The sequence below is a fragment of the Lactuca serriola genome, chromosome 7, assembly GCF_051521515.1.
Source record: "Lactuca serriola cultivar US96UC23 chromosome 7, Lser_US96UC23_V15, whole genome shotgun sequence".
Lineage (NCBI taxonomy): Eukaryota > Viridiplantae > Streptophyta > Magnoliopsida > Asterales > Asteraceae > Lactuca > Lactuca serriola.
Window position 1 is genome coordinate 116,458,142 of NC_136414.1, and position 20,736 is coordinate 116,478,877.

Below are 20,736 nucleotides of genomic sequence, written 5' to 3' on the forward strand. Positions count from 1 at the left end.
ATCATCTGGGTAAAGCCAATGTAGTAGTTGACGCCCTAAGTCAGAAGGAATATTCTGGTCGTAGAGTCAAATCATTGACTATGACTATCCATTCACACTTGTCCACACAAATTAAGGTGGCTCAGCTCGACTCTTTGAAGCCTGAACATGTGGCGGGTGAATCCCTGAGAGGGATGGATAAGAACTTGGAGGTTAAGGGTGGCAGAGCTTATTATTTCATGGACCGTATCTGGACCCCGAAACTCGGTGGTTTCAGGGACTTGGTCATGAACGAGGCGCACAACACTCGTTATTCCGTGCACCCGGGTTCAGATAAGAGGTATCTGGATCTTAAAAAGTTATATTGGTGGCCTAACATGAAAGCATAAATTGCTACCTTCGTGAGTAAATGCCTTACTTACGCAAAGGTCAAGGTCGAATAACAGAAACCCTCCGGTCTACTACAACAGCCCGAGATACCGGAATGGAGGTGGGAGCGGATCACTATGGATTTCTTAACCAAGTTACCCAAGACAACGGGTGGACTTGATACCATATGGGTCATCGTCGACAGATTGACCAAGTTTGCACACTTCCTGCCTATCAAAGAAACAGACAAGATGGAGAAACTTACAAGAACTTACATTAGAGAGATTGTACGACTGCATGGTGTTCCCTTATCCATTATCTTAGACAGAAATAGTAGATTCACTTCGAGGTTCTGGCAGTCCTTACAAAGTTCCTTAAGAACTAGGCTGGACAAGAGTACAGCCTACCATCCACAGACCGACGGGCAAAGTGAGAGAACTATCCAAACCTTGGAAGATATGTTGCGAGCCTGTGTGATCGACTTTGGGAAAGCATGGGATGCTCATTTAGCACTTGTCGAATTTTCCTACAACAACAGTTATCACACGAGCATAAAGGCTGCTCCATTTGAGGCCCTCTATGGCCGAAAGTGAAGATCCCCTCTGTGCTGGGCTGAGGTGGGTGATACCAAGTTAGCTAAAGGACGAGTCCCTGACAGCACTCTCATAGGTCCGGAGATCATACAGGAAACGACGGAGAAGATCGTTTAGATCCGTGAACGATTGAAAGCCTCCAGAGACCGACATAAAAGCTACACTGATAGATGTAGGAAACCGTTGGAATTCCAGGTGGGTGACCGTGTTCTATTGAAGGTCTCACCCTGGAAGGGCTTGATACGCTTCGTAAAGCGTGGAAAGCTAAATCCAAGGTACATCGGGCCTTTCGAGATTCTCGCAAGAATCGGCCCTGTAGCTTACAAACTTAACTTACCGTGCGAACTCAGTAACGTACATTCTACCTTCAACGTATCGAACTTGAAGAAGTTTCTGTCCGACGAGACTCTTATTATTCCACTCGATGAGATTGAGATCAATGAGAGCCTCAACTTCGTGGAAGAACCAGTAGAGATCATGGAACGGGAGGTCACGCAAACGAAACCAAGTCATATCCCGATAGTGAAGGTTCGTTGAAACGCCAAGTGAGGACTGAAATTCACTTGGGAGTGTGAGGATCAGATGAAACTGAAATATCCTCGTCTTTTTACTTAGTTATTTGTAACTACTTATTTTCTTAAACTCTAATTTCAGGACGAAATTCCTTCTAAGGAGGGGATGATGTGACAACCCGAAATTTCTATTCTGTGAAACATATCAAGTCAATAGAAATCAGAACAGTTGTTGTTAATTTTCAGACTTTTTAGAATAAGTTTGAGTATTTCAGGATTAACACTTTAGGAGATATCAGGAGAGAGGATGCACTAGGGTTTATTGTGCAACAATAAAGTCCCTACATATAAAAATATTGGAGTTTACGGCCTAAACAATGGTGTTTATGTTCGTAAACCCCAAGGAAGGGGGTATATAAGTGACACTTAGTCATTTATATCATTTTTCCACCTTTTCATGAGAAAAACCTTAAACTCTCTCAAATATCATCCAAGTTTTCTTCAAGATCTTCAATCTAGTAAGTGTTTCTAGCCCTTTCAAGTTAGTATATCACCTAATCTAGTGTTTTAACACACATCCATCCGTGAAATTGTTCAAAAATGTTGATTCTTCAAGTTTCACCAAGAACACCAAGAACATACACTAGTGTTCTTGGACTTTTAGCTCATTTCAAGCTTCTATATTTTAAGTACTTCTATCCTAGAGTATCATAGAGCTTTTTATACTTCTTTACATCAAGAAAACACAATGAGACACCAGGATCAAAGGTGTTTACGGTCCAAGAACACCTTGGACCGTAAACACTTCTTTAGGGGCCAAAGTGACCCTAGTCCTTTCCTATGCCTTAGTAACTATCATGGATCCCTTCACAGATATGTTAAGGAATTGAAAACACCAAAATACCATATTCCATAGGGGTTTACGACTGTAAACCCAAAGGGAAATGGTCATAGGGCCATAAACTCCTCAAAGGAGGGAAATGGTGCCCTAACTTCTTCCTTAGGCTTACACATCAAGTAGAAATACTTCTAGGGACCTATAAACCTTCAAATCATCAAATGGTCAAAGGAGTATGAGCTTGTGGCCGTAAACTCAAGGGTTTACGACCGAAAACTTAATGAGTTGAGGTCACAAAACCATAAACTCAAGAAAGGGGTTCTTTTGAACCCTAAACCCAATAACTTTGTTCTACAACACTTAGATGCAATCCTAGGGGCTTATAACACTTATTTAAAGTGTTTAACTTGTCTTAGGATGTTTTAACTTTGTTAATTAGTTGTTTAAAGACTAATTGGACACATATATGTGGATTTATATGTTGACTAGGATCATTGTGTGTGTACAAGTCTTCACTTGGCACCTAGCAATCCTATTTCTTTAGTTCATGCATACCACTCACTACAGGTGAGTTCATACCCCTTAAATTAACCTTTTAATGTTTTTAAATGCTTTTATGGAGGGATACAAGTTGAATACTTATAGTTATTATATCAATCACATGTGATTAATAGCTACCAAACAAGTGGTTTTCTTACTTTTCAAACTGTGTTACCAAACTGCTTTACTTCAAACTTTTTTTACAAACTCTTTTACATGTCAAATACTTTTACTTAAACTCTTTCATACTTATATATTGTCAAATGCATGTCTATGTATGTATAGTTATATAAGCAATGTTTAAAATACTTAGGAAGGCCAGCTCATTTTAATTTCCTTTTCCTTGTTTGGATGTGGCTTTAGGGCATCGGTTATCCATCCGTAGGTCGTTTAAATATTAGTTGTAAATCATGTATACATACATATTTGTAAATTTCCTTCAATCAGTTCTATACCTTTGGGTAGCAAGGGTATACAAACATGATCATACATTACTACTAAGCTACCATAAGGGTAGTTTATAAGATACTAAAACTGTTACTAGAACAATGAAACACACAATGAGTCAGTTCATTCATGAGTCAATACTTGCTAGATAGAGAGAGAGCACACAATACAGCTAGTACACAAAGTACATTACTATACATGCTAGATAGAGAGAGAACACACATTACAGCCAACACATGCAGAACATTACAGTACATACAGGCTAGACAGAGAAAGAACACACAATACAGCTAGCACATTCATTACATAAACATTCAACCAGTTATGTGAGCCATTAAACGGGGCATGGCACTACCTGCCATGACCGTTTTTGTATCCAGAATCTCCTTAATTGGGGAGCATATGAGTTTGCGTATAGATCTATACTGGATTAACTATCCTACACCTTGTTGCTCACTACAGTGGGACTTGCAAGTCTATGAGTGCCAAATGTCATTTCTTACGGCGTCTTACATCATCGTTTTACTAGAGTCGGTAACTAGATACAGGTCGATCACATGTAACTTTAAATATCAATTGGTTTAAGGTAGCTAGTACAACAGTAGTCACTTATTACGAATACTTCAATACTATGTTATTTTCCCATTACATTCACTTCGTGAATATTCACACGATGCACGGTAATGTAAAAACTATATTTTTGGTTAATGATAGTCGGACATGGGAGAATATACGGTTTTGTAGGAGAGTTCAAACATTTTACAAAACATCTTACAAATGCTTTCATACAAACACATACAGTAATATACTTATGATCTCACCAGCTTTAAAGCTGATACTCGTTTTCAAAATAACTTGTATTCCCAGGTCACCGGTAGACAGGTACAGGTGCCAGGTTTTGAGAAGATGGAGTTCGTTCAAGAATCGTCTTTTATTTTGATATGTATTTTTTGGTGTCTATATAACTTGACAAAACACACTTGTATGAAATTATATTATTAATGCAATGGATGATGTTCTTGCTTGTTTACTACTATTCATTGTTGTGATACTGTACATGACGTCCTCCGCCCCAGAACGTTTCCACTGTTCATGGTTTTGAGGTGTGACAGATTGGTATCAGAGCATTGTTTATAGTCAATTGAGTATATCAACCCATAAAAGATATACTAACTATAAATACATTGGGATAAAAATACTCTGACAAAGAGTTTATACTTTAAGTATTAAAATATTTTGTTAAGTATACGTGCCTGTATTCATACTAAAATCAGTGTCACTAAGACAGTACAAAAGTATTACGATTGTTGGGCAGCACAAGTAGACTTAGAGACATATAGTCAAGACTAGGAAGATATAGCCTGATCAACTATATTATCTGGGGGTTGACTAGCATGTGCCTAAGTGTAGTTGTGAGGTTGCAACAAGTCTAAAAACTTACCCACAATACCATAATGAGAACAATAGAACCTAAACTTAAAATACTATAGGAGTATTTTGTGTAACTACAAGCTACTTATGTACTGGATTCTTATACCTCTCTTCTCGCGTAGATTGAATGGTAGGATTCCACCTTCCCGGAGACCCGTACTATCCCAACCACGACAATTCAGGATGGCTGGAAGAAGAACTAGAAGATGATCACCCAATTCCTTTGGATGATCATGAAGCTGAAGGCTTTTCTGATGTTTATGACTTAGAGCCAGAAGTCAACAACCTACCTCCAGCTGATCAAAACCCAAACCATCGTCCAACATTTCAAGGACCCACACCTATGTGGGCCACAAACTTGAATAGATGGAGTTAGGAACAAGGTCAACCCATTCCCTACAATGGAGACATAAGTTTCTATAACCTCACTGAGGGAGGTTCTGCTGACAGAGTCCTACCAATTATAGTTCGTATGATTGCTCGGAACACAGAGCAGGGTCGAGCAGCTATCAACCGAGTAACGGAGATTGATGCCAATTCTGGCGTTAACGCAGTCCGCATTCGCCAGCTAGAGTCTGCTAATGAAAGGACTCTGGTCCACAATGCAGCTCTTCAGATGGAACTCGCTGAAACCAAAGCTGAAGTCAGGGAACTTCGAGCTCAGCAAGCAAGGTCTGATAGGCGCATGAGGGAAATAGAACGTCTTTTGTCGGGATCAAGAACTCACTCTGGTAGTTCTCGTCACCGATAGATTCTCGTCGACTTCTCTCTTTTGGATATAACCTAGTTATGTAAAACTCTTGTCTAATTCCCTATCTGGTAGTTCTCGTCACCGATAGATTCTCATCGGTAGATTCTCTTTTGGCCGTTTTTCCCGAACTTGTTACATCTGTAATTCCAGTAATATTGACAGGTACCTAATCTTATGGGAATTATTGTCCAAATGTGATCATCTATTAGTTCTAGATCTACATTCAATCGTACTGTTGGGCTATGAATAGTTAGTCCATGTGTCTTTTTTATCAATTCTTCCATTAAATTCTTATCAATGTTTTCATCTTCATAAACTTTTAGATCAAAGATGCATCCTCGCAGGAATCCAATGCGAAACCCTAATAACGAAACACCGATACCACCTACTCCTCAGTTCGACACGACAACCCTAAATGCTGTTGTAGCTGCAGCTGTGGCTATAGCCATGGCTCAGTATCATTCATCTGGTTCCACTGGAGGAGGAACCCCTATCCTGTCTACTCATGGTGAAATCCTGTGTGCTTTAAAGAGTGCTCCTACAAGGGCTTCACCAACTGCAAGCCATTGTCCTTCAAAGGGACTGGCGGAGTCATTGCCCTCTCGCAATGGTTCGAGAAAACCGAATTGGTTTTTGAAATCTGCTCCTGTTCGGAGCAGAGCAAGGTCAATTTTGCTGCTTGCACCTTTGAAACAAAAGACCTAACATGGTGGAATAGCCATGTTAAGTCAGTATCTCTCATAGTGGCTAATTCTATGGGCTGGGAAACTTTGAAAGACCTCATGATTGAGGAGTACTGCCCGAGGGGCGAGATCCAGAAGCTAGAGGAAGAACCGTGGAACCTAACCATGAATGGCTCCAACGTAGTCACCTACACTGCTAGGTTCTGTGAACTGGTGGTCCTCTGTCCCAACATGGTTCATACAGAGGGACAGGAAAAAAGAGAGATACATATGGGGGCTGGTGCCACCATACCAAGGAAATGTATTGGCATCACACCCCATTACATTTGATAGTGCCAAACGATTGGCACAACGACTCATAAACCATGAGGTTCGTACTTCGGCTGCAACAACTACCCTGACCATCTCAGAACCCACAAGAACCGTTGATTCCAAGAAGAAGTTTTGGGATGACAAAAAGAAAGCTAAGGCTGCCAAAAAGCAGCAGGTCATGGCAGTACACGCTGCGATAGCACTTGCCGCTGCTGCTTCGTTAAAGCAATACATTGGAAGTCTACCCAAGTTCAACAAATGCAACTTCCATCACATCAGTGCCTGCACGGAGATGCAGTGTCTGAACTGCAACGGGAAGGGACACACTGCCCGTTTCTGTAAAGCTCCGGTGAGGCCAATCAACCAGGTCCCCAGTGCTGCAGTGGGCCAAACTTGGTACGGATGTGGCGAGGTAGTCCACTTCAAAAGAAACTTCCCGAAGGCAGGGTTTTCCGGTGCAGTGGCAAGAGTTCTGGCCATAGGCCATGAGGAAGAGGTTGTCGACCCCACAGTGGTCACTAGTACGTTCCTCTTCGATAACTCTTATGCATGCATTCTATTTGATAGTGGAGCGGAGAGGATTTTCGTGAACCAGAAATTTGCTCATTTACTTAAGCAAAAATCACGAGCGCTTAATGAACCGTTCACTGTAGAAATGGCTAATTGAAAGACAGAGAGCACTAGCAGTATATTCATAGGGTGTACCCTAACTTTAGATTGCCATTCATTTTCGATTTATCTCATGCCGGTCTCAATTAAAAGTTTCGACGTCATTAACAGCATGGATTGGTTGAGTTTTCATCATGTCGATATCATGTGTTACGAAAAGGCTATTCGCCTTAATCTTCTGTCTGGCGAAACCCTAGTAGTTTATGGTGACAAAACCGGCACGAACCTTCGTATCATTTCGAGCATTCAAGCTCGGAAATTCTTGCGAAAGGAATGTCGAGCATTCCTTGCTCATGTTGTCGATGTGAGCCAAGAAAAGAAGGACATTCAGAACATCCCAATAGTACGCGACTTTCCCGACATCTTTCCAGAAGAACACCCAGGATTACCTCCGCAACGTCAAGTCGAGTTCAAAATCGACTTAGTCCAGGGGCTACCCCCGTAGCCAAATCGCCCTATCGTCTAGCACCTATAGAGATGCAAGAACTGTCCTGTCAACTTAACGAACTGCTCAGCAAGGGCTTTATAAGACCAAGCTTCTCACCCTGGGGAGCTGCAGTCTTGTTCATCAAGAAGAAAGACGGATCATTTCGTATGTGCATCGACTACAGGGAGCTCAACAAAATGACCGTCAAAAGTCGTTATCTGTTGCCTCGTATCGACGATTTATTTGACCAACTTCAAGGGGCGAACTTCTTTTCGAAAATCGATGTGAGATCCGGATATCACCAGCTACAAGTGCTAGGGGAGGTTGTTCCGAAGACGGCCTTTCGGACTCGTTATGGGCACTACGAATTCGTAGTGGTGCCGTTCGGATTAACAAACGCGCCCTCTATATTCATGGACTTAATGAATAGGGTGTGTCGTCCTTACTTGGATCAGTTCGTCATCGTCTTCATCGATGACATACTTATCTACTCTCGTAATAAGGAGGAGCATAGTCAACATCTGCGACAGGTCTTAGAAACATTACGTTCGGAGAAGTTCTACGCGAAGTTATCAAAATGAGAATTTTGGATTCGACGAGTCGAATTCTTAGAGTATATGGTTAACGAAGAGGGAATACACGTGGACCCTTCCAAAATCAAAGCCATTGAGAACTGGTCAGCACCGAAGATGCCTATGAAAATTTGTCAATTTCTAGGCCTCGCTGGCTACTATTGCAGGTTCATTCAGAACTTCTCCCGCATTGCGAAACCTCTTACAACACTGACCCAGAAGGGCATGGCCTTTAACTGGGAAGAGAAGCAGGAAAGAGCGTTTGAAACGCTCAAACGAGCCTTGTGCACCGCACCAATACTATCACTCCCCGAAGGAATAGAAGACTCTGTTGTCTATTGCGAGGCGTCGAATCAAGGACTCAGATGTGTTCTGATGCAGCGAGGTAAGGTCATCGCCTATGCCTCAAGACAACTAAAGACACATGAGGTCAACTACACGACCCACGATCTTGAACTGGGAGTAGTTGTGTTTTCTCTGAAGATCTAGAGACATTACCTGTACGGTACGAAAAGCACTATCCTTACAGATCACAAAAGCTTACAACACATATTCGAGCAGAAGGAGCTCAACATGAGACAACGACGGTGGGTCAAGGTACTCAGTGATTACGAATGCGAAATTCGTTATCATCTGGGTAAAGCCAATGTAGTAGTTGACGCCCTAAGTCGGAAGGAATATTCTGGTCGTAGAGTCAAATCATTGACTATGACTATCCATTCACACTTGTCCACACAAATTAAGGTGGCTCAGCTCGACTCTTTGAAGCCTGAACATGTGGCGGGTGAATCCCTGAGAGGGATGGATAAGAACTTGGAGGTTAAGGGTGGCAGAGCTTATTATTTCATGGACCATATCTGGACCCCGAAACTCGGTGGTTTCAGGGACTTGGTCATGAACGAGGCGCACAACACTCGTTATTCCGTGCACCCGAGTTCAGATAAGAGGTATCTGGATCTTAAAAAGTTATATTGGTGGCCTAACATGAAAGCATAAATTGCTACCTTCGTGAGTAAATGCCTTACTTACGCAAAGGTCAAGGTCGAATAACAGAAACCCTCCGGTCTACTACAACAGCCCGAGATACCGGAATGGAGGTGGGAGCGGATCACTATGGATTTCTTAACCAAGTTACCCAAGACAACGGGTGGACTTGATACCATATGGGTCATCGTCGACAGATTGACCAAGTTTGCACACTTCCTGCCTATCAAAGAAACAGACAAGATGGAGAAACTTACAAGAACTTACATTAGAGAGATTGTACGACTGCATGGTGTTCCCTTATCCATTATCTTAGACAGAAATAGTAGATTCACTTCGAGGTTCTGGCAGTCCTTACAAAGTTCCTTAAGAACTAGGCTGGACAAGAGTACAGCCTACCATCCACAGACCGACGGGCAAAGTGAGAGAACTATCCAAACCTTGGAAGATATGTTGCGAGCCTGTGTGATCGACTTTGGGAAAGCATGGGATGCTCATTTAGCACTTGTCGAATTTTCCTACAACAACAGTTATCACACGAGCATAAAGGCTGCTTCATTTGAGGCCCTCTATGGCCGAAAGTGAAGATCCCCTCTGTGCTGGGCTGAGGTGGGTGATACCCAGTTAGCTAAAGGACGAGTCCCTGACAGCACTCTCATAGGTCCGGAGATCATACAGGAAACGACGGAGAAGATCGTTTAGATCCGTGAACGATTGAAAGCCTCCAGAGACCGACATAAAAGCTACACTGATAGATGTAGGAAACCGTTGGAATTCCAGGTGGGTGACCGTGTTCTATTGAAGGTCTCACCCTGGAAGGGCTTGATACGCTTCGTAAAGCGTGGAAAGCTAAATCCAAGGTACATCGGGCCTTTCGAGATTCTCGCAAGAATCGGCCCTGTAGCTTACAAACTTAACTTACCGTGCGAACTCAGTAACGTACATTCTACCTTCAACGTATCGAACTTGAAGAAGTTTCTGTCCGACGAGACTCTTATTATTCCACTCGATGAGATTGAGATCAATGAGAGCCTCAACTTCGTGGAAGAACCAGTAGAGATCATGGAACGGGAGGTCACGCAAACGAAACCAAGTCATATCCCGATAGTGAAGGTTCGTTGAAACGCCAAGTGAGGACTGAAATTCACTTGGGAGTGTGAGGATCAGATGAAACTGAAATATCCTCGTCTTTTTACTTAGTTATTTGTAACTACTTATTTTCTTAAACTCTAATTTCAGGACGAAATTCCTTCTAAGGAGGGGATGATGTGACAACCCGAAATTTCTATTCTGTGAAACATATCAAGTCAATAGAAATCAGAACAGTTGCTGTTAATTTTCAGACTTTTTAGAATAAGTTTGAGTATTTCAGGATTAACACTTTAGGAGATATCAGGAGAGAGGATGCACTAGGGTTTATTGTGCAACAATAAAGTCCCTACATATAAAAATATTGGAGTTTACGGCCTAAACAATGGTGTTTATGTTCGTAAACCCCAAGGAAGGGGGTATATAAGTGACACTTAGTCATTTATATCATTTTTCCACCTTTTCATGAGAAAAACCTTAAACTCTCTCAAATATCATCCAAGTTTTCTTCAAGATCTTCAATCTAGTAAGTGTTTCTAGCCCTTTCAAGTTAGTATATCACCTAATCTAGTGTTTTAACACACATCCATCCGTGAAATTGTTCAAAAATGTTGATTCTTCAAGTTTCACCAAGAACACCAAGAACATACACTAGTGTTCTTGGACTTTTAGCTCATTTCAAGCTTCTATATTTTAAGTACTTCTATCCTAGAGTATCATAGAGCTTTTTATACTTCTTTACATCAAGAAAACACAATGAGACACCAGGATCAAAGGTGTTTACGGTCCAAGAACACCTTGGACCGTAAACACTTCTTTAGGGGCCAAAGTGACCCTAGTCCTTTCCTATGCCTTAGTAACTATCATGGATCCCTTCACAGATATGTTAAGGAATTGAAAACACCAAAATACCATATTCCATAGGGGTTTACGACTGTAAACCCAAAGGGAAATGGTCATAGGGCCATAAACTCCTCAAAGGAGGGAAATGGTGCCCTAACTTCTTCCTTAGGCTTACACATCAAGTAGAAATACTTCTAGGGACCTATAAACCTTCAAATCATCAAATGGTCAAAGGAGTATGAGATTGTGGCCGTAAACTCAAGGGTTTACGACCGAAAACTTAATGAGTTGAGGTCACAAAACCATAAACTCAAGAAAGGGGTTCTTTTGAACCCTAAACCCAATAACTTTGTTCTACAACACTTAGATGCAATCCTAGGGGCTTATAACACTTATTTAAAGTGTTTAACTTGTCTTAGGATGTTTTAACTTTGTTAATTAGTTGTTTAAAGACTAATTGGACACATATATGTGGATTTATATGTTGACTAGGATCATTGTGTGTGTACAAGTCTTCACTTGGCACCTAGCAATCCTATTTCTTTAGTTCATGCATACCACTCACTACAGGTGAGTTCATACCCCTTAAATTAACCTTTTAATGTTTTTAAATGCTTTTATGGAGGGATACAAGTTGAATACTTATAGTTATTATATCAATCACATGTGATTAATAGCTACCAAACAAGTGGTTTTCTTACTTTTCAAACTGTGTTACCAAACTGCTTTACTTCAAACTTTTTTTACAAACTCTTTTACATGTCAAATACTTTTACTTAAACTCTTTCATACTTATATATTGTCAAATGCATGTCTATGTATGTATAGTTATATAAGCAATGTTTAAAAGACTTAGGAAGGCCAGCTCATTTTAATTTCCTTTTCCTTGTTTGGATGTGGCTTTAGGGCATCGGTTATCCATCCGTAGGTCGTTTAAATATTAGTTGTAAATCATGTATACATACATATTTGTAAATTTCCTTCAATCAGTTCTATACCTTTGGGTAGCAAGGGTATACAAACATGATCATACATTACTACTAAGCTACCATAAGGGTAGTTTATAAGATACTAAAACTGTTACTAGAACAATGAAACACACAATGAGTCAGTTCATTCATGAGTCAATACTTGCTAGATAGAGAGAGAGCACACAATACAGCTAGTACACAAAGTACATTACTATACATGCTAGATAGAGAGAGAACACACATTACAGCCAACACATGCAGAACATTACAGTACATACAGGCTAGACAGAGAAAGAACACACAATACAGCTAGCACATTCATTACATAAACATTCAACCAGTTATGTGAGCCATTAAACGGGGCATGGCACTACCTGCCATGACCGTTTTTGTATCCAGAATCTCCTTAATTGGGGAGCATATGAGTTTGCGTATAGATCTATACTGGATTAACTATCCTACACCTTGTTGCTCACTACAGTGGGACTTGCAAGTCTATGAGTGCCAAATGTCATTTCTTACGGCGTCTTACATCATCGTTTTACTAGAGTCGGTAACTAGATACAGGTCGATCACATGTAACTTTAAATATCAATTGGTTTAAGGTAGCTAGTACAACAGTAGTCACTTATTACGAATACTTCAATACTATGTTATTTTCCCATTACATTCACTTCGTGAATATTCACATGATGCACGGTAATGTAAAAACTATATTTTTGGTTAATGATAGTCGGACATGGGAGAATATACGGTTTTGTAGGAGAGTTCAAACATTTTACAAAACATCTTACAAATGCTTTCATACAAACACATACAGTAATATACTTATGATCTCACCAGCTTTAAAGCTGATACTCGTTTTCAAAATAACTTGTATTCCCAGGTCACCGGTAGACAGGTACAGGTGCCAGGTTTTGAGAAGATGGAGTTCGTTCAAGAATCGTCTTTTATTTTGATATGTATTTTTTGGTGTCTATATAACTTGACAAAACACACTTGTATGAAATTATATTATTAATGCAATGGATGATGTTCTTGCTTGTTTACTACTATTCATTGTTGTGATACTGTACATGACGTCCTCCGCCCCAGAACGTTTCCACTGTTCATGGTTTTGAGGTGTGACAATCATTTTCGAGGTCTTCCTGTTCTGAAGTTCGACAAAAGAACATTTGTGTTCTGCATGTGAAATGGGAAAGCAAAGTCGACAGAGTCATCCTTCACGTGTTAATAAGAAAATCATTGAACCACTTGAATTACTTCACATTGATTTATGTGGTCCATATTGAATAGAGAGCATTGATGGTAACAGGTATATACTTGTAATTGTGTATAAATTCTCTCGATTTACCTGGGTATTCTGTTTAAGACAGAAATCAGAGGCCACTCTCTAGCTTGGGCTCTTTATCAAGCAGGTGGAAGTTCAACTACGATAGGAAGTTTGAAACATAAGAAGCGACAACAGGTTGGAGTTCAAGAACAAAGACTTTGAAGATTTTCTTGCAGAAAAGGGGACGACTCACAACTTCTCGGCTCCATATACTCCATAACAGAATGGGATTGTCGAAAGGCGAAACTAATCTTTATGTGAAGCAGCCCGTACCATGCTTAACCTCGCATCACTACCTCTATATTTTTGGGCAGATGCCATTGCTGCTACTTGCTATACCCAGAACAGATCTTATCTCAACAAACGTTTTTCCATCACTCCTTATGATATCATGAACAACCGAAAGTCTAATGTAAAGTTTTTTCATGTGATCGATTCAAGATGCTTCATCTTTAATTCAAAAGAGCATCGAAACAAATTTGATGTCAAAGTAGATGAAGGCATCTTTTTGGGTTACTCATTAAACTCCAAAGCATACAGGGTCTTCAACAAGCATTCAAAGAAAATTGAAGAGACTTATTATGTCACTTTTGATGATAACTACATCAAGAAACTGAAGACAACCGAAGGTTATGTTGGATTAATGTCTAAGTCCATAACTATAATTGGTGAGACTTGACCCGACCCGGCATGGTCCATTTGGGTTGCATGACATCATGCATTTGGATAGACTATAACATGAGAAAAAACACTTAAGGATTATTAATATAATATAAGTTCTAATATATTAATAGGATTATTTAATTAGTATTGATCAAGAATTAATCTAGGATTAATTAAGTGATCAAAAGAAGACTAATTAAATATATGGGTTGATTGTGTAAATCATCTATACTTGTATAGTGGGCTGATGCTCCATGGATTATCAAGATGGGCTAAAACCAATAGGATGCTCCATGGATGCTCCATGGTGTACTTGAGCCCATGGATCCAAGGAAATGGAAAGTCATGACAATTAGGGTTTACCCTAATTGTAACACTATATAAAGATCATACTCTTGGAAAAATCGTCCACTATGTAAGATAGAGAAGGGCTAGCCGATTTCAAGGGTTCTACATTTCTCTGAAGGTTATTCCAAAAGCATATGATGTTGTGTGAACCATTTAAGGTGTCACACTTGGGGCACTAGGCACTCAAGCTTCATGAAGATATTCTACATCAAAGAGGTATGTATTCTATCTTGTTTTATTCATTGTTTTGTATGCTAGATTAGGATAATACCTTGGAAGTTCATAGTTGCATGTATAATAGAGAAAACATATATCCACGGTATTTAGGGTTGCATGTACACTTAGGAGTGTTAGAATTCTCAAAACCCAATAGTGGTATCAGAGACTAGGCTTCTTTTCTTGTTATACTTGCAAAAGTAGCTGAAAAATCGAGTTTTGATGCTGTCTGCCCAACAAACTCGCCGAGTCCATGAACAGACTCGCTGAGTCCAAGACAAAATGCATCCAACTCGCTGAGTTGGTTCGTGCACTCGACGAGTTGGAACCCCAGACAGCATAAATTCGACTTTTTTTGGCTAGAATTGGACTAGGAACATTACCCTAAGATGTTTTTGGACTTATAAACTTGTTTTTGATGTGGTAATGTTCATGCTAATCCAATTTCAAAGATAATTGTCAATAGATTCATGTTTTGTATTAGCTTAAGGTTTAGACTAATTACATGAAAAAGTTTGATTTGAATTATCTTGTTCTTATGAGTTGCTTAGATTAATAGAAAAGTTGAATGAAATACTTGTTTTCAATCCAAATTAATCTAATAGTTGATTCTAAAATGTGTTTTTGTAACTTGTCCTCAAGTTATATAAAAAGTCACATTTAAGTTTCATAAAACTCATAAAAGTTGGCAAAGGTTACAAAAATGAAGAGTCTTGTCTCATTGAATGGTTTTATGACTCCATAACTTGTCCTCAAGTTATGGATGTTCAAGTGTCACTTCATTAAGTAATAAAATGTGTAACCTTAATTAATTCCATAAGTTATAAAATAAAGATAAGTTAATTCTTTTATTAGTTTAAAGTCTTCCATAACTTGTCCCCAAGTTATGGAACTTGAAGAGTTTTTGGATTAAAACTACTTTAAACACATAAGTTATGGAATTAATTCGTTTTGAATAGTTTCAAAACTTGCCCTCATGTTTTGGAATTTGTAAAGTTTTCTCTTATGACTACTTTAATTCCAAGTTAGCCCTTACAATTTTAAAAGTTAAAATTCAACCCTTATACTTTATAATATTATAGGTTAATAATATATATATATATATATATATATATATATATATATATATATGTATGTATGTATGTATGTATAAGAGCAAGTCAGTCTTACCGTTAGTAGGCCTCATTTACGAAGCTGGTCTATAAGGGGGGTATAAGGTTACTACCTATAAAATGGCAGTTTAATGGGTGTCCACTCTCACCCACCGCTACCTTGACCGGTGGAGGGTCGTTAGCCTAACGGGTTTGACAGGACTATGATTCTCCCTTCATTAAAAGGATTAATGATAAATACTAAGTAACTAAACACTGAGAAATACTCAATCTTAGTTACTTAGGAAAAAGTGAATAAGGTGCAAATCCATGAAATTACACTTTGCACTTTGTTTAAGTCGGTTAGTGGAGCGTGTGTGGTTAACCGGAACACTAACTCGTATTTAACAAGGTAGGAAAAGGGTAACTTAATGTTTTATCATAGTATCGATGGAGCGTGTGTGGTTAACCGGCACATCGATTGAGGGGTAAACACTTAAGGGTGCCAAGTAATTTGCATGGTTACTTCACACCTTGTTTTGTGATCCTCGGCATCCCAGTCACAAAACCTGAAGGGCACACTCGAGATTGAAACATGCCTTTGAAAAGTTCAATGAATCTCAAAAGATCTAGGAGTTTCAAATCCAATTAAAACCTAATAAATATATTTCGTTTATCTTGGTGGAAATTGGTGAATCGTCATTCACCTACCTTCAAATATTTTATGGCTTGGATTACGACATCCCTCTTCTAAGTTATAAAATAGTTTGTTGGGTCCCATGGAAATCATACTTCGTTCAACTCCTCTAAATTATTCTCCATAACCCACAAGTTCAAGGTCACTCAAGCCCTATTGGCAAGGCAAGGTCTAGGTGTGATCACATCTTGGAGATGTAGTCACATATTGACAAGTCGGGAGAGTTGGGTGTCAAAGTCTTGAGAAAGTTGGTGGTTCAATAACTTTCTAAGTCACATAGCGAGCTCCTTTGGGACTCCTATGAACCAGACTATGACAAGACCCTTAATGATCTTATCTATTTGCTAAGATCAACTTCCTAAAACTTTGTGGACATTGACAATGATGACATTGGATATCCAGTAAAGCTCTCTCTTTCCAATGGAAAGGGATCGGCCATAGTCAACTGGGTTGACCAAATGGTAAAGAGAAAAGCTAAGTCTGTGATAGTCCCATGTACCATTACCAAAGGGTCCATATGTTTATATTTCCAAAGGAAAGGGCATTGGTTGCGAAGCTGCCAATTTACCTAAGGGTGTTAAAGTCAATAAATTTGACTCTACTTCAGGTAAAGTCTACTATCTAACTCTGCTAAGTTTCTATTATGAGATTCTTGATATATGATGTGACTGGGTCACATGTAGATGTTTTAAGAATCAAAGAAAAGTAAAGAAACTTAAAGAAAGAATATGTTGAATCTGATCGCGTAGATGGATTTCTATCGCATAGTTTGAAGATTGGATTCTTGAACTACTTCTTAGGAGTTATGAGATGTTGCTTAGGAATAGATAACAACAAGTTTTCATATGGATTGTAAGGATAAGTTCTTCCATAAATTTTTTAAAATAAAAGGAAAATTTCTGATTTTATTTATTTTAAAATATCCTTACAATGGCATCTGTGAAAATTTTTGTTGCTTATAAGATTCCATTAATAGCAAGAGTGGAGATATGAAATTGATTCTTTCATTTTTGGTAATGTCTACATTTACCAAATAAGGAAAGATTCTCATCACCCAAATTTCAATTGGACCGGAACTTGGAATCATGCAAGTTGTTTAGCATGATGAATGAGAACTTTCAAGTATTGGAAAATTAAGACTAATTACTTGTTCACATGGATGTGTGAGTCATGTAAAAGACTAAGGGATCGAGTACACATTCTTGTGCACTGGCTAAGTCCACCACAAAAGATAGATAATAGTATTCGTCATAATTTACTATAGCTCAGTAAATATGGTTATACTTACAAACTTAAGTGTAATTATGAGACATTGGAAAAGGGTTCCAATGTATGACAGAGAGAATAAGAAGAATCAACTTAGGCAAAAGGATAAAAGTTTCTAAAATCTGAAAAGATCAGAGAGCACTTTAGTATCAGTTTTTGTGATCATCTTAATGATTAAGAAACCATATCAAAATTAGTTCTCTAAGGAAATCTTAGGGCATTCTTATGACTAAGAAGAGGAACTTGAATTGTTGAACTGGTTAAATCAAGAAGATGAGTCATACTTCGTTTCGATACAAGTCTTAGAATCATACTCCAAGATTGTAATTTGAGTGACATGTCTTAGAGAAAGTTTAAAACACTTGTCAAATGTAAGAGTAAAAGTTTTCTACTCTTGTACATTTGAAATTGGTATGTTGTGATGTTTTGGATAAAACAAAGACCAACTAAGGCCAATTGTGTGAAGTGTTTGTCTTGATTAGAATCCACATATCTCTTGAATATCTGACAAGAAAGTATTATATGTCAAGAGGACAGTCGGAGTCTTAAAGCTCTTGAAAGTCTCAAGAACTAATCAAGAATAAAACCTGAAGTACTTCACTAGCACACGACCTGAGGTTTATAACCTATCATGTTGACATATTCTGTACCCATTCCAGTTAAAGTTGGCTTTGCATATGAGTTCTTAGAGTTCTCAATTTGTTTCACAACAACTTGGAAGCAATGGCAGGCCCTTGAGCTGCCAGGTGGCAAGAAATTAACATTGAGTTCAATCCATATGAGTTTGGATTTGTCGTTATCCTTGTCTTGTGACTATGGTTTTGACAATTCACATGGATAAGAACACATACACCAGTAAATCTAAGTGTCATAAGGTTTCTCTCCGATTCATGAAAATGATGGTGAGGAAACACTTTCATTAAGTAGATTTTAGCTAGATAGCAATTGTAATATTTGCATTCTCAAAGTGGTTAGTGGAGCGTGTATGGTTTACCGGCACACTAACCTGGACTTGTGAGAAATGGCAAAAAGGTCTAACCATTATGATTACGACATCCCTCTTCATAATTGTTTAGACACACAAGTGTGCTATCTAAGGGAAGGTGTATGATTTTGATAATGTTTTATCAAAACAATCTAGTATCAGAAATCTGATCTTTGGTAAGAAAGTCAGCTGATTTCTGAGTACATGTCAAAGCTAGTGGGAGCATAAGTGTTATGCTAATAATCATCATGTTAGTGGGAGCCTGATAATTATGATAAGTATTGCAAGTTAGCAATGTTAATTATAGAAAACAAAAGGTTTCAATTGGGAAAAAGTTGTTTTGCTATAATTAAGGGAGAGGAAATTATACTTCATCTCAAATCTAAAAGCTTAGATTGAGGTTTTAATCGTATTTAGTCAAGGATATATATATGAATTTCATGTTGGAATGGCTCAACATAAGGAAATTCTATATATGGGTCCATTATTTGCGTTCTAAAATTCAATTATGATTACTGCATCCCTTTTCATAATCTGAATTATGAGAACTTGGCAAATAGAAATGGAAATGTTATAGCAGAAGACTGGTTTAGTCTTTATGTGACACATCATGAATCGTGTTCCGTATGCTTCGGATATAGGATCGATTACATGTGCTATATTCATCCTTTCTAAAACTTTCCAAATGTCTGGGGCAATAAGAAGGGAAAAGGTCTAGAATTGGATATGACTAAAAGGATTAAACAATTGTCGAGGACAATCTAAGGTTTACCAAAGATTGGTTGCTCAAGGACAGTTGGAACTATAGTGATAATTTTGGAAGGACCATATTGACATAATCTGTATGTAACATCCGGATTTCCAGGTATATTATTTTTATTTAATTATTTTGGAGTTTGCGGAGGAACTCGTCGAGTTGGAGCCAAGACTCGCCGAGTAGGGTCGTGGATGTTCATCTGGTTTCACGTCCGGACTCGGTAAGGCCATGTTGTTTAATGAAACCCTAATCCCCCGGGTTTGGAGCCTATTTAAGGGCACTTATAGCCTCCCATTGCGGCTACCAGTCCCTTGATAGAGCCCTAAGTGAGCCAAATCGTTGTGAGGAAGAAGAAGTCACTTTTGATCTTTGTACCTTTGGTTTAGCAAGAAGAATGTATGTGAAGCTACAACTAAACCAAATGATCATTCTAAACACATGAAGTTAATGTAGTTTCTTAGTGGTCTTGATGATTCCTATGGTCGAATCAAAAGTCATATTCTATTAATGAACCCTTTTCCCAGTGTTAAGTCTGCCTTTTCCATTTTGTCTAGATAAGAATCTCTTTAGAAGAATGGGTCTTTGTCTCCTGGTAATAATTCCAAATTTCAGGCTTCTACTTTTTATAGCAAGGCTAATGATTTTAAAAGGAATCAGAATCAAGGTAGGTCTAGAAATCAGTACTTACAGTGCAAACATTGTGGTCTTAAGGGTCACTTATATGAAAGATGCTATAAACTAATAGGTTATCCTAAAGATCTCAAACCTAGAAACAGTGGAAGTAGTCATAATAATCAAACCAAGCATGTTTCTATTAATTCCTCTTCTGTAGCTTCTAATAGTTCTTCTATTATCTCATCTGACTCTGCTGCTGGAAGTGATGTCCACTATCTCACCAGTGAACATTACAATAAGGTTCTTCGTCTTATCAATGAAACCTCTACTACTGTTGGTGTTGTTGTCACTGCTAATATGCTAAGTATTCCTTTGTTTCAATGTTGTAACTCTATTTTTTGTTCTAGGACACATAAAGAGTTGGATTTTTGATTTAGAAGCTAATCAACATATGATTGCTTCTGAATCGCATCTCAGTGATATTGTGGATGTATCTAAACTCAACCTTCTTGTGAAACATGCAAATTCATCCTCTGCTAAGATTAATAAAAATGGAAATCTTATGATGTCATGTAATCTTACCTTATTTGATGTATTTGTTGTTCCTAATTTTAATGTTAACCTTATATCTATTCATAAGCTTTGCAAATACAATAATTGTGAGGTTGTTATATCTGAGCACAACTGTAAAATTCAAGATTCATTGTCAAAGGAGATGGTGGAGAGTGGTAGAGAGTCTGGTGGTTTATATTATC